This window comes from Sminthopsis crassicaudata, chromosome 2 (genome assembly GCF_048593235.1).
Source record: "Sminthopsis crassicaudata isolate SCR6 chromosome 2, ASM4859323v1, whole genome shotgun sequence".
Lineage (NCBI taxonomy): Eukaryota > Metazoa > Chordata > Mammalia > Dasyuromorphia > Dasyuridae > Sminthopsis > Sminthopsis crassicaudata.
The window spans coordinates 616,655,567-616,667,793 of record NC_133618.1 but is presented as its reverse complement, the minus strand read 5'-3'; positions in this window follow the sequence as shown (position 1 = coordinate 616,667,793).

The window sequence follows — 12,227 nt, the reverse complement described above, 5'->3', positions numbered from 1 at the left end:
ACTGAGCTCTATTCATTCACTCCAAGATTGCTGGATATCTCTCATGACTCTTCTGTCAGGGAAACCCTCATATAAATTCACCTTCATCAAATTCTCAGAGGCTCAATATCTTAAGATTCCAACAGATCATGAGTCTTAAAAAATCCAGCTTCTTAAACTGGTTCGTGACCCTATATGAGATACTAAGATTCTTTTGTTATGACATGGTTTGATAATGCATATAGTCCTATTTTCTAGTGATTTTCACCCATTGAACAAATTTTTATTGAGTATCTACTGGGGCTAGGAAACTTAGGAAGAATCACAGAAATATAGAAATCATGATCATGTTCTTCAGGATCTTATAATGTGGTTCAGGAGCTGATATGTATGTGTCTATACATGTGTGTGTATACAAATATATATATATATGTATATATATATACATAAATAAATATATATATACATAAATATATATAAACACATTATACATATATACACATACTTACACATACCTATACCCATAGCCACACATGCATCGTCTATATGTACGATATATATCATATATGTATGTGATATATATTGAAGGCAGCTAGATGTCTCAATGGATAATGCTAGATCTGGAATCAGGAAGACCCAGTTCAAATCTAGTCGCAGATACTTATTAGCAATGAGATCTTGATCAAGTCATTTAACTTCTGTGTGCCTTAATATACTGGAGAAGGAAATGGCAAACAAATTTAATAATTGCCAAACCCCCCCCTAAGAACTCAGTATGGCCTAGGGGGATCATGTAGATGTCATATTCAAATGAATATATATATATATATATGTATATATATATATATACATACACACACATATATATGTATGTGTGTATATTCATATACAATGTATATTGCACATATCCATATAGCATATGCATACATATACAAGTATAACATACATAGACACATACCTATAGATCCTATAGATGCATAATGCATTCATGCATGTGTGCATTTATATATCATATGTAATACTATATACTATAAAGTAGTATGTGAATGTTACAGTAGAAAGAAGTCTGGACTTGGGACCCCAAAGCCCACTTCAATTATAAATTTAGTTCTGCTGCTAACTCTCTATGGGATTATTCATTGTTCTTGGAAAAATCCATTAAAAATCATTTTTTTTTTCTGGGAGGTGCTCATTTTTTTCTGTGGAAACATCCTTCCATTTTCCTTCCATCTCTCCAAATCTTACATGCATCAAAACCCAGCATACTTCTTATAAAGCCTTTCCAGGTCATGTCAGTCAACTCTTATTTTTTCTTCCTTCTTCTGAACTCTATTTGTATTTATTACTTAAACACATTGGTGGTTATATGCTCATATTATGTAAGCATATTTATTATATAAACACATTCACTGATTGCTGTGATCTTATGTTTCCCTTTATATTATTACTTAGTTCTTATTATTTGTTATTATAACTTTTTTATATTCTTGACTCCCTAGCTAAGTTATAATACTCTCCTTAAGGCAAGGATCATAGCATTAATTTCATAGCCAGAATTCAGAACACACAGTAGGTGCTGTCCTGAATAAGGTACTGAAAAGCTGACTAGGACTATTTTAGTGGCTTCCTGATGTTAGGGTTTCAAAGTGGTTTTATAATAAATGGTTCCATACAATGAATATTCCAGAATCGGGGAGTAGACAGACAGACTTTAAGAGGTGTGAACTAGATAATCCAGAGTTTGAATTTAGTCCAAAGGGAAGAGCTGTAATCCCAAACCAGGAAATCTTTGGAATCCTCCCCTTATTCCCAATGGAAGTGTGAAGTAAATATTCCAAAACAGAGTCAATAAACACTTTAATCAGTTATAAGTAATTGAAGGCAATTCAGAGATGAGAAATGAATTTAGTCTACTAGACTGTCAATTTTGGGGGGGATATTCTGTATCTTTTCATCCTTATACTTCTTCCTTTTATTCAGTAACCCAACTTTCCAGCTTTAGTAGGAGTATTTATTCTTCCCTCAACACAGCTTCATATTTTCCTACCTCCTCACCTTAGCTTAGACTTTGCTCCATTCTTAGAATATCCTCCCAATACTGTCTTGAAAGGAGGATTTTAGCCATTAGCAGCAAAAGCTGCCTACTTTATCTCTAATTGGCTAAGCTGATTCATTCAGGATGATTGGGTCCTCCAAAGAATTGTATTACTTCTTTTTTTGTTCTGGGTTAGTGTTAAAGATATTTCACAAGTAGCCTATACTTTTAAAGAACTAATGATATTTATTCTTAATCAGGTAAAAAGTTTTTGGAGAGGCATTCATATGTTTGAAATGCATTGTTTGCTTGCTTTTCTATTGAGTGCTCCTATTTCAAGAGAAATCCCATAAAGAATGGTTAATTGACTCTTGAGGTATGAAGTACCTGGCATGGTAACAGAATATTTTTATTTTTTTAAGGAGAGACACTCTAGTGGTCAAGAGAAAGAATTATTTCTTAATCTCTCTTTTGGATCTCTCTTTTCACTCAGGTCCTGGCTTTTTACTTCACCCCCTGCATTATGCTCAATAGGAAAACAGTAATGGGGTCCCTAGCTTGCATTCAATGAATGATACCAATATGCATCTATTAAGTCACCTTGGACAAAAGAGAAGGGATTGGTCTGGAGAAAAGAAGTCTTAAAGAGAGAGACATGATGACTATCTTTAAATATTTGAAGAATTATCAGGTGGAATAAAAATTAGACTTATTCTGTTTGGTTCCCAAGGCCAACACTTAAAGGCAGGAGGCATATTTAAGTTGGACGTAAAGAAGAATTTCCTAATTAAGATAATATCCAAAAGTGGAAATGAATGTCTGGTACTATAGTAGATTCTATGTCTGTAAAGAAAAAGCTGTATGTGAGAGGATATTCAAGTTTAGGTATGGGTTGAACTCTCATATTGAGTTTCTGGGATGCTGTAAAAGAAAATCTCTGCTTCGTATTATAGTCACATTGGGGGATATGTTATTGTTATTTGTGTTACTTATAAATCTAATTTAATTCAAATTGTGAAAAGAACACCCATCCTGTTATATTATTCTGTCTTTGTATTTTATGTTGACCAAATTGAAAACATGGGGACTAATTTAAATGAGTATTGTTGACTGGGTGGGAGATGCAAATTATTTAATTTTTCTGTTGCAAATTGTGTTTATGACTGAATCCTGCTAAGGTAAACAAGAGAATAGATTTCAATGAGATCAGTCAAATTATTATGGAAAGACTCCAAAATTCATGGGATTAGAGTGAGCCTTAGTAAGTTAATAATTTTGAAAGTGTAATAAAAAGGAAAGCTTTCCCTGATTTGTAAAAAAATTATTCACTGGGAGATTGGCCATTATCTTTTCCAGTCTTTCTTTTCCCATCAAATCTGACTTAATGAAATAGTATATGTAAAGACAGAATGGAATATTACCAAGAATTTCCACATTTGTGAAAATATAGATTAAATTATGTAGCTGATATATATACATTAATTTATCTCCAAAGACAATAAACCATTGAAGACCACTGATAATCATTCCCAGATATTTGTGGAAGGTATAATTTATTTTCCTTGTGTTCATTAAAAATGATCCTCAGTATAGTTAATTTTTCACTTTAAAATATCTTTAAATTGACTTACAAAAAAGCAAGTGCTAAAAAAATTAGTTAAAAGTAATTTGTAGAAATAACTAGTGCATTGTAGAAAGTTATCTGCAAAACACTATTCTCTTATGTCATCATCAAGGATATCATTGTTATATGACTATTCAATTTTCATAAAAAATTCATAAAAATTTCACAGACTGTAGCAAGTAATAATATGGATTAATAGCTGATTATATGTATTCTATGTATTCTCAATTGCCTCCTTCAATTTTTTTTTTTTACTAAAACAAGTTTTTCTATTTTTTTGGAAATCTTCCTCTTTCAGAGACAGAATATAAACTAAATAATCTAATCCTATAGAACAAGTGAGTTAAGCAAGAAATAGTGGAAACAATGAATAATTTCATTAAAAAAAATGACAATAATGGAACAACATACCAAAACTTAAGGAATTCAGCCAAAGCAGTCTTTAGGGGAAATTTTATATCTCTAAATGCTTATGCGAATAAAATAAAGAAAACAGATCCCTGATTATCATTAGAATTGCAGGATTTAATATTAATTCTTACTAACTATATATATATATTATATATATTACATATATATTAATTCATATATTTTGTTAGATCCACCCATTTTCATGACTTCATGTTTTCTAAAAAATACTTTACTTCTCTTGTTTTTAAAAATACATATAAAAATTTACAACTTATTTAAATAGATTGGATCAAAACTGTTTTGAATCTTATAACCACAAGGAATCTCTTTTCATTTTTATTATGTATTCCAATTCAGGATGAGTATTTTTCTTGGTGACTATCTGCCTCTTTTAAAGATTTTATTTAAGGAGAAGTATTTTTTTTTGACATTTTGCCCTTGGTTAATTCTTAGAAAAATTTCTAAGTATTTCATTTATCAAAACCTGAGGCTTGTTGCTAGTGGCATTTGATCTCCCCAGAGACACATTTGCTAATGTTAAATTTTGAGACAATATTTAAAAAATCAGCATTAACAATTTTAAAATGTAAAAACTTTCCAAAAACAAGTTGGAATGTGATGGGGTACCTGGGTTCTTAAAGAGGATAATGGAGTGCAAATTCTGGCAAGTTTGTCCAAAATGAAAAAGCTCTGAGTATTAGCTTAGTGACAGATTATGTCACCCCTCCAAGGAAGAACCTTTCTAATTGTAGAGAGACAAATCACAGGAAATGTGCACCCCCAAGTCATGCAGTTTTATGGACAATGGTAATTCCTTAAACTATCTTTCAAAGCATAAGAGAAATAAAAACTGCATCAGAAGCATCATACTTGAATTAGAGAACAATAACTTAGATTAGGCTAGATGGTGTGGAGGACAAGAATATTGAATTTGGAATCAAGAAGGTCTGAGATGATGATGATGATGATGATGATGATGATGATGATGATGATGATATGGCATTCTGGGTTCTTATTCCAAAGTGTGCGTTGCTATCTATTCTGAGAGCAGACTTTAATAATTAGTGCTCAAAACTGAGTCAAAGAAAGTATCTGAATCACCAAACTCTTATATATGCTTTCACTTTTCCTGAATCAAATAGCTTTTGAGGTAGAAAGTCCTGATTTTATTGTCCTTGAAAAATATATCAGAGACAACCAGGAGCCAGTATGAAATATAGATTTCTACAAACAGCTTCGGACTTTGTTACTTTCACTCTTTGGGGATCAATAGGACCGACTTCCTTTAATCCTTAATAGTTCATTTCATTCCCCCCCTTGCTAAGCACTTAAAATCGTGGGTCAATAACCTAAAGTCATTAATCTGAAAGTTCAGGGCTTGACTAGCCCAGTAACATAATTTCAGTTCCTGCCTTTGCTGCTATTGTGGATTTTCTTTCTGAAAATGTCTGATAAATGGGAGGGAGGGAGGGGTGTCTGTTTGGGGAGATGCATTTGGAGTCAGGAAACTTAGATTCAATTACCAGCTGTGTTACTTGGATGATCTTAGATCTTAGCTTTGAAGGTCTTCCTCAACAAGTAAAAAGATAGAATTGGGCTAGACTAATAACTAGCAGTTTCTGATGATCAAAAGGAAAAGTTTAATAATGTTTAGTTCTCTGATTTTTGCAGATTCAGTAGGATGTTGGTAGGAGAGAGATGAATGCTATCTTTATCTTCTTGTATTCTAATTGACCAAGAAAGGATTAGCTTGACTTTGCAGGGGTCATGGTCTAGCACATCACATAACCTCACAGCTTGGAAATGTGAAAAAAGCATGATCTAAGTAGGGATTTGAAACTGTTCTTCAAAGACACTAGTCTATTAGTCTGAGAGACATTGATAAGCCAAAGTAATAGACCATAGCAAGGAAAAATGGCAGAGGAAATAGAAAGGCAGTGGGGTGCTGGATAACCAGATATTATCAAGTGCAATGCCCTCATTTTATAATTGAGAAAACCTAGGCCCCAAGAAGCCCATTAAGTGTCTCATACATGATCACAGAGCTAATAAGTATCAGAAAGGGGTTTGGAATCAGATGACTTTTGAATCTAAATCTTGTATTTATCCTTATATTTCTGGTATTTTGCATACAGAAGGTGCTAAGTAAATGCCTGTTGAATTTGAACATTGGAAATGAAGAAAAATGGAAGAGGAGAGAGTCATAACTAGCAATTTTTGTATACAGGGTAGAAATCATAGAAAAAACCTGGGTCCAATGCAGGGGAAGTGCCTGGAGTAAGAGAGAGAGAAAAAAAAAAAGGCCTTCTGACTTTTGGAAATCCACCGGTGGGCAATACTGCAGTTTCCTATTTTACCTAGCTATTCTTCCTAACAGCACTATGCTCAGTTGTTTCAAACTGCTAGCACCTTTTAAATTCCCTGCTCTGGAGCAATGTCAGTTGCTTTGCCCTGGTTATGGATTTTTGCAGACTGGACACAAAATTATCTTTCCTATAGGAGAATTTCTGTTATTTACTTGAAAGAGTCAGAATTTGAGTCTAAGTCTTCAAACTTTATATCCAGACTTTTTTTTTTTTCTGCCTATAGCCTCCTACTCTTCCTAGTCTTCCTGAGTTGCTTTGGGCAAAATTCCCTACCTTGAGACAGTGCCTTTGGTGATAAGCTTAAAAGTATGTTCTAGAGTGGGGTCTCTAACAATTGTCCCAGAGCCTTCTTAGAGCTTAACATAGTCATTCCCTCAAAAAAAAGGTGATTTAAGCAGGAGGTCTTGGGGATCTTGACACCGATTTCTTAAGTCATTCTCAGGTGAAGGTAGGAAGTTCCTTGCCTGTCTACAGAAATTTGTCTGTTTTTGGAAGAGCAGGAATCGATTATGTCGACTGCTTTCATTTCTCTGAGAGGAATCTAAGAACTCACTCAGAATGAAAGAATGCCCTCATTCTTTTCCTCATGACTTTCTGTTTGAATGATGTCAGGAATATGAAATATTTAAGTAATTCTAAGTATTCATAGTTGGTTTGATTTCTCATCTATATTAATTGGTCTGTGGCGAAGGGCCCAAGATTCAATGTTCCCTGAACTACAAATGGCCCCTGAGTCATTTCCAGGGGATGACCGGTTCCAGATTCCTTCAGAGATGAAACATTAAGATGCCTTTCAGGGTACTAAGGGTGCTATTCCCCAGAAAGCAGAAATACATCATTTGTATTCCTTCTTCCCTTTTATTCCTATCCTCTTATTTTTTTTCCAATTAAAAATGCTTTGCTACCTTTTACTTTTCCAACATTCTAATTATAATTAATCAACTGACAAATATTAATCAGTAATCTACTATGTGCCAGATAGTGTGCTAGGAACTGGAAAGACAAAGATAAAAATAACACAAGCTTTGCATTCAAGGAAGTTACATTCTGTTAGGAGAGACCCCATTTATTTAAAACCATAAACACACATAGAATAAATACAGAATAATACAAGGTAGTTTGGAAGGAAGCACATTAGCAGTTGGGAGTGTGAGAGTGATCAATAAAAGGTTTCATGTAGAAAATGATATTCAAGTTGCATCTTGAAAACAGGGAGGGTTTTTATGAGACAGAGGTAAGGAAGTACTGCATTGCAGGCATCAGGGATGGCCAGGGAGGGCAAAGATACTGTGATAGGAGAGGGAGTGCCTAGTAAGCAACAGAGATTGATTGTATGGCAGTGTGGGAAGGAGTATTATGTTTAATGAGGCTGTTAAAATCAGTGGGGGACAGGTTGTAGGGGGCTTTAAATAATAGCTAGCATTTATATAGTACTTTACAAATCTTACCTAGTTTTATCATCACAACAACCCTGAGAGGTAGGTTAGCTGTTATTACCTCCATTTTTAAGATGTGAAAATAGGCAGACAGAAGCTTATTAGCACTGTGCCCCTCACACATTTATTGCCTTTGTTACTTTTCATTATTTTCAGTCATATCTGACTCTTTGTGACTCCCTTTGGGGTGTTCTTGGCTAAGATACTGGAGTGCTTTGTCCTTTTACTCCTGCAGCTCATTTTATAGATGGGGAACTAGGGCAAGCAGGGTTAAGTGACTTGCCCACGGTCACACAGCTAGTAAGTTTCTGAGGCCAGATTTAATCTCCAGTATTCCTGACTCCAGTTCTAGTACACTATCCACTAGTCACTTAACTACTACTTTTAAAAATTAGAAAAAGGAGTCTGTATTTTTTCTCAGAGGCAATGGAAAATCGCTCTAACTTATTTAGTAATTTCATTCAACAAAATAATCAATTAATTGAGTCCTACTATGTTCCAAGGACTGTGCTGGGCATATGGGAGTATAAAGACAAAAAGGGAAACTGTTTCTCAGTCCCTGATCTCAAGTAACATATAAGAAACTATATACACACATACTTTTATGCTTACATAGATGTATATATATGTACATACATATACCATAACTTGAGGTTCAAAACCTATTTATGTAAAACTCTATTCCTTGGTAATGATTAATTTCTTAATAAATAAATAAATAAATATATTAATTAATTTATTAATGTTCTGTACCTGAATGAAAAGTGGAATTGGTGAGAGCTTGAGAGAAGAGGGATGGACTCAAAGTGATTTGGGGGGTACTCGCTGCTTAGGGGAGATAGGGAAGCTATTTTTCTAATTCCCTTTATTTCCTGTGTATTTCATCTATGAATTATTTCCAATTTATTTTTTACATAATTTGGTACATAGTTTTTTGCATTTTGTTTCTCCCAGTAGAATGTGAAGTCTTGAGAATAGGAGCAGTTTTTTACCTTTCTTTGCATCTCCAGCACTTAACATGGTGCTGGCACAAAGTCAGTGCTTAATGAATGTTTATTGACTGGTTGACTGACAAAAGAAAGGAAACAGTTGACCCTTTAACTCTGGGATCATATATGTCACACACCATTTTGAGTAGAGCACAGAGAAAATATGTCTGACCCACTTCCCCAAATCTCATTTGGTTCAATTTGGTGCTGAAAAGAGTGTCTACAGAACACCAAAGTACCCTTACGAAGCTAAGTTCAAAATTCAAGATGTATCAGAGAAGGGACAACCATGTCCAGTAACTTCATTCATATGAATTTTCATTTAAATGGTTAAATGATTTGTCTAGCCACACAGTCACAGCTCCAGAGCTGCAGTTGCCTTCTGTCTTCCAATCCAGGACTCTCTGGAGAACATCACTCTGCAACTTTTAAAAGCATAGAGCCCAGGAGAGCTCCTATCCTGGGGTAAGCTGTCTGCTGAACATCCACGGAGATATAACAATGGCAGGAAACTCATCTCTTTTCTATAACAATGATGAAGATGAAAACTATCTTTTCCGCAGCATTTACTACACATTAAGCATTATAATAATACTTTACAAATACTATCTTAATGGATTCTCCTGCTGTAAGGTTCTTGTCCTTATTTTCCAATTGAAGAAACCATACCTAGAAATGTTTTGCCCAAGGTCACAAAACTAGCAAGTATCTAATACTGGATTTGAATTCATCTTCCTAACTCTACCCACTATACAATTTAGCTATAGCCCTTGGAGCTCTGGAGCCAGAAGTGCACTTGACAATGTTCTTTCAGTCCAAGCTCAGCTCCTTTTTTGTTTCATGGTTCCTTTTTCCCTTTTGGATATCTATAACTCTTGAATAGCTCTTTTGACTGTCTGCTGAACATTGGGCAGACTGACAATACCACCCGCTTTCCTTCTCTGCTTCCTTCAAAGGTTTCTACAATCGAAAGCCAATTTGTAGCATTAACCCATCCCTTTGATTGAGGGAAAACAAAGTGTTGCTACTCTATTTCCCTTTCCTTAGCATGAAATTCAGTGGAAAAGTCCTGAATTTTGAGTGTCCGGAATTGTTAATATGCCCTATTTTTGCGCTCTTCCATTGCCAGTGCATATCTGTAGTGTTATGTACAAAAATGGGGACCACCATGCAGAGGAGGGCATTCACAAGCTATAAATTGTCCTGAGAAGAGTTGCCAGGATGGTACTGATAGCTGACATTAAGGATATTTTGGTTTTCAAAGTATATTACACACATTTTCTCATTGAAAGCAGACACTATAGGTGTTATTTTAATTTTTAAAGAGGAGAAAACGTTGGCTTCAGAAATTTAAGTGATGGGTTCCTGGTCATATATTAGTGTCAGGAATAAATGCTAAATATTCCTGTTTCCCAGTCACTATTCTATCCTTGTTGGCTCTGGTCAGCACATCACATGTTGGTGGAAAGAACTGGGGACATAGCTTGGTGAAGGGAAGATTTGAGGGACAGAATAACTGTTTCTGAATATTTGGGGAGCTGTCTTTGGAAGAAGGATTAGGCTTGAGCTATTTGGTCCCATGGGAAGAGGGGATACTAGAAACAATGAATAAAAATTGCAGTGGCAAAATTCATACCAACATAAGGACAAACTTCTTCATAATTAGCTATCCAAATAATGGAATGGATTTTCTTGGGAAGTGATGATTTAACCCTAAGATTCCTAGTTAAGGTGGTATGACCAGGGCTTTGCCTTGGGATCCTTAACTTTATAGAATACTAACCAAACTTGCTTCTTCAACAGGATTGCTTGTTCTGTAGAGGAGTAGAGAGGGAGGGACACATTGAGAGATTAAAATGGGGATTAAATGGATCTCTGAAGATTGGTGCAGTGTGCCCTCTGAATTGTTCAATGTGTGTTTTAGTAGAAAGAGTCTAGAAACTAAGAGACATATCTGGTGCTAGTTCTGCCATTTACTTTCTGGACTTAATTTACTCATCTGTAAAATAGGGATCAATTCTCATCCTTCCCCTTCTGACAGGATTTTTGTGGTACTAGATATTAAAATGCCTTAAAAATTAAAGGTGTTATTAAGCATACAAGTCATTTAAAAGTTATCCCCCAATAGAGGGACAGCAAATAGAAAGTAGAAAGAGTTCTGTATCTGGAGTGAAAGGACCTGGTTCAATTAAATACTCCCCATATGAACTTGGACAAGTTATTTCATGGCCACTTCTCTGGGTCTCAAGTTTCTTAGTCTGTAAAATGAGGAGTCTGTATTAGCTCTAAATTATTAGCTGGTAGATAGATGGCACAGTGGATGGAGCACTGGGTCTGATGTAAGGAAGACCCAAGTTCAGATCCAGTCTTAGACATTTACTAGCTGAATGGCATTGGACAAATCACTTAACCCTGTTTATCTCTCTTTTCTCATGAGCTGGAGAAGGAAACGGCAAACCACTCTAGGATCTCTGCCAAGAAAACCCCAAATGGGGTCACACAGAGTTGGACAAGATTGAAATGACTGAACAACACAGAACAGGGCACTTATTAAATGTTGATTGAATGAGTGATTCCCTAGGAACAATTGAGCTTAACTCTTAACAAGGACAGTCAGTTAAAATAGGAAGCTATCAGATTGCTGTTTTCTCCCCTTGCAATCACATCCTAAGTTAAATGCTATGGGAAATCTGTGAGGAGGGGTGGAAAAAGTAAGTACATGAGTAAGTAAATAAAAAAGTAAATTAAGTAAGTATGTGAGTAAGAATAGTACTCATTATTTCTCTGTCTCTATCTGTCTCTCTGTCTCTGCCTCTGTGTCTCCTCGTTCCCCACTCAAATTCACTGCACTCAAAACCATATTAAAAACAGAATTAAGAAACTCCTTTTGGATGGCTTTAGTCACTTTGTTTCTGATGTTTTTGTCAAGTGTGTATGGGTCATGTGAATGCTAGTTATGGTTCTGATTCCCTCTGAATGACCTCAACTTGTCCCAGAATTTTTATGTAGGCTTAGGTTGGACTAGAAAACTTCCAGAGAAAAGCATCATGATACCATGGAAAGAGTGCTGAAACCCTAAGACCAAGAGTTCAAATCCCAGCCCTGCCATTTTCTACCTGTGTGTCTCAGAAGGTCACTTAACTTCTCCAGACCTCAGTTTGCTCATCTGTAAAGGTGGACTAGAATCAAAGCTTCTTAAACTGTACATCTTGTAATTGAATGTGAGGGTCATGAAATTATTAGTAAATGTTTGATTTGTATGACTATTTTATATACTTGGCTTGGTTCAAACATTTGTTGAGTGAAAAGGGGTTGTGAGTGGAAAAAGTTTAAAAAGTCCTGAGGTTCCTTCAAACTCCAAATTATGATTGCTTTTTTAGATTATTA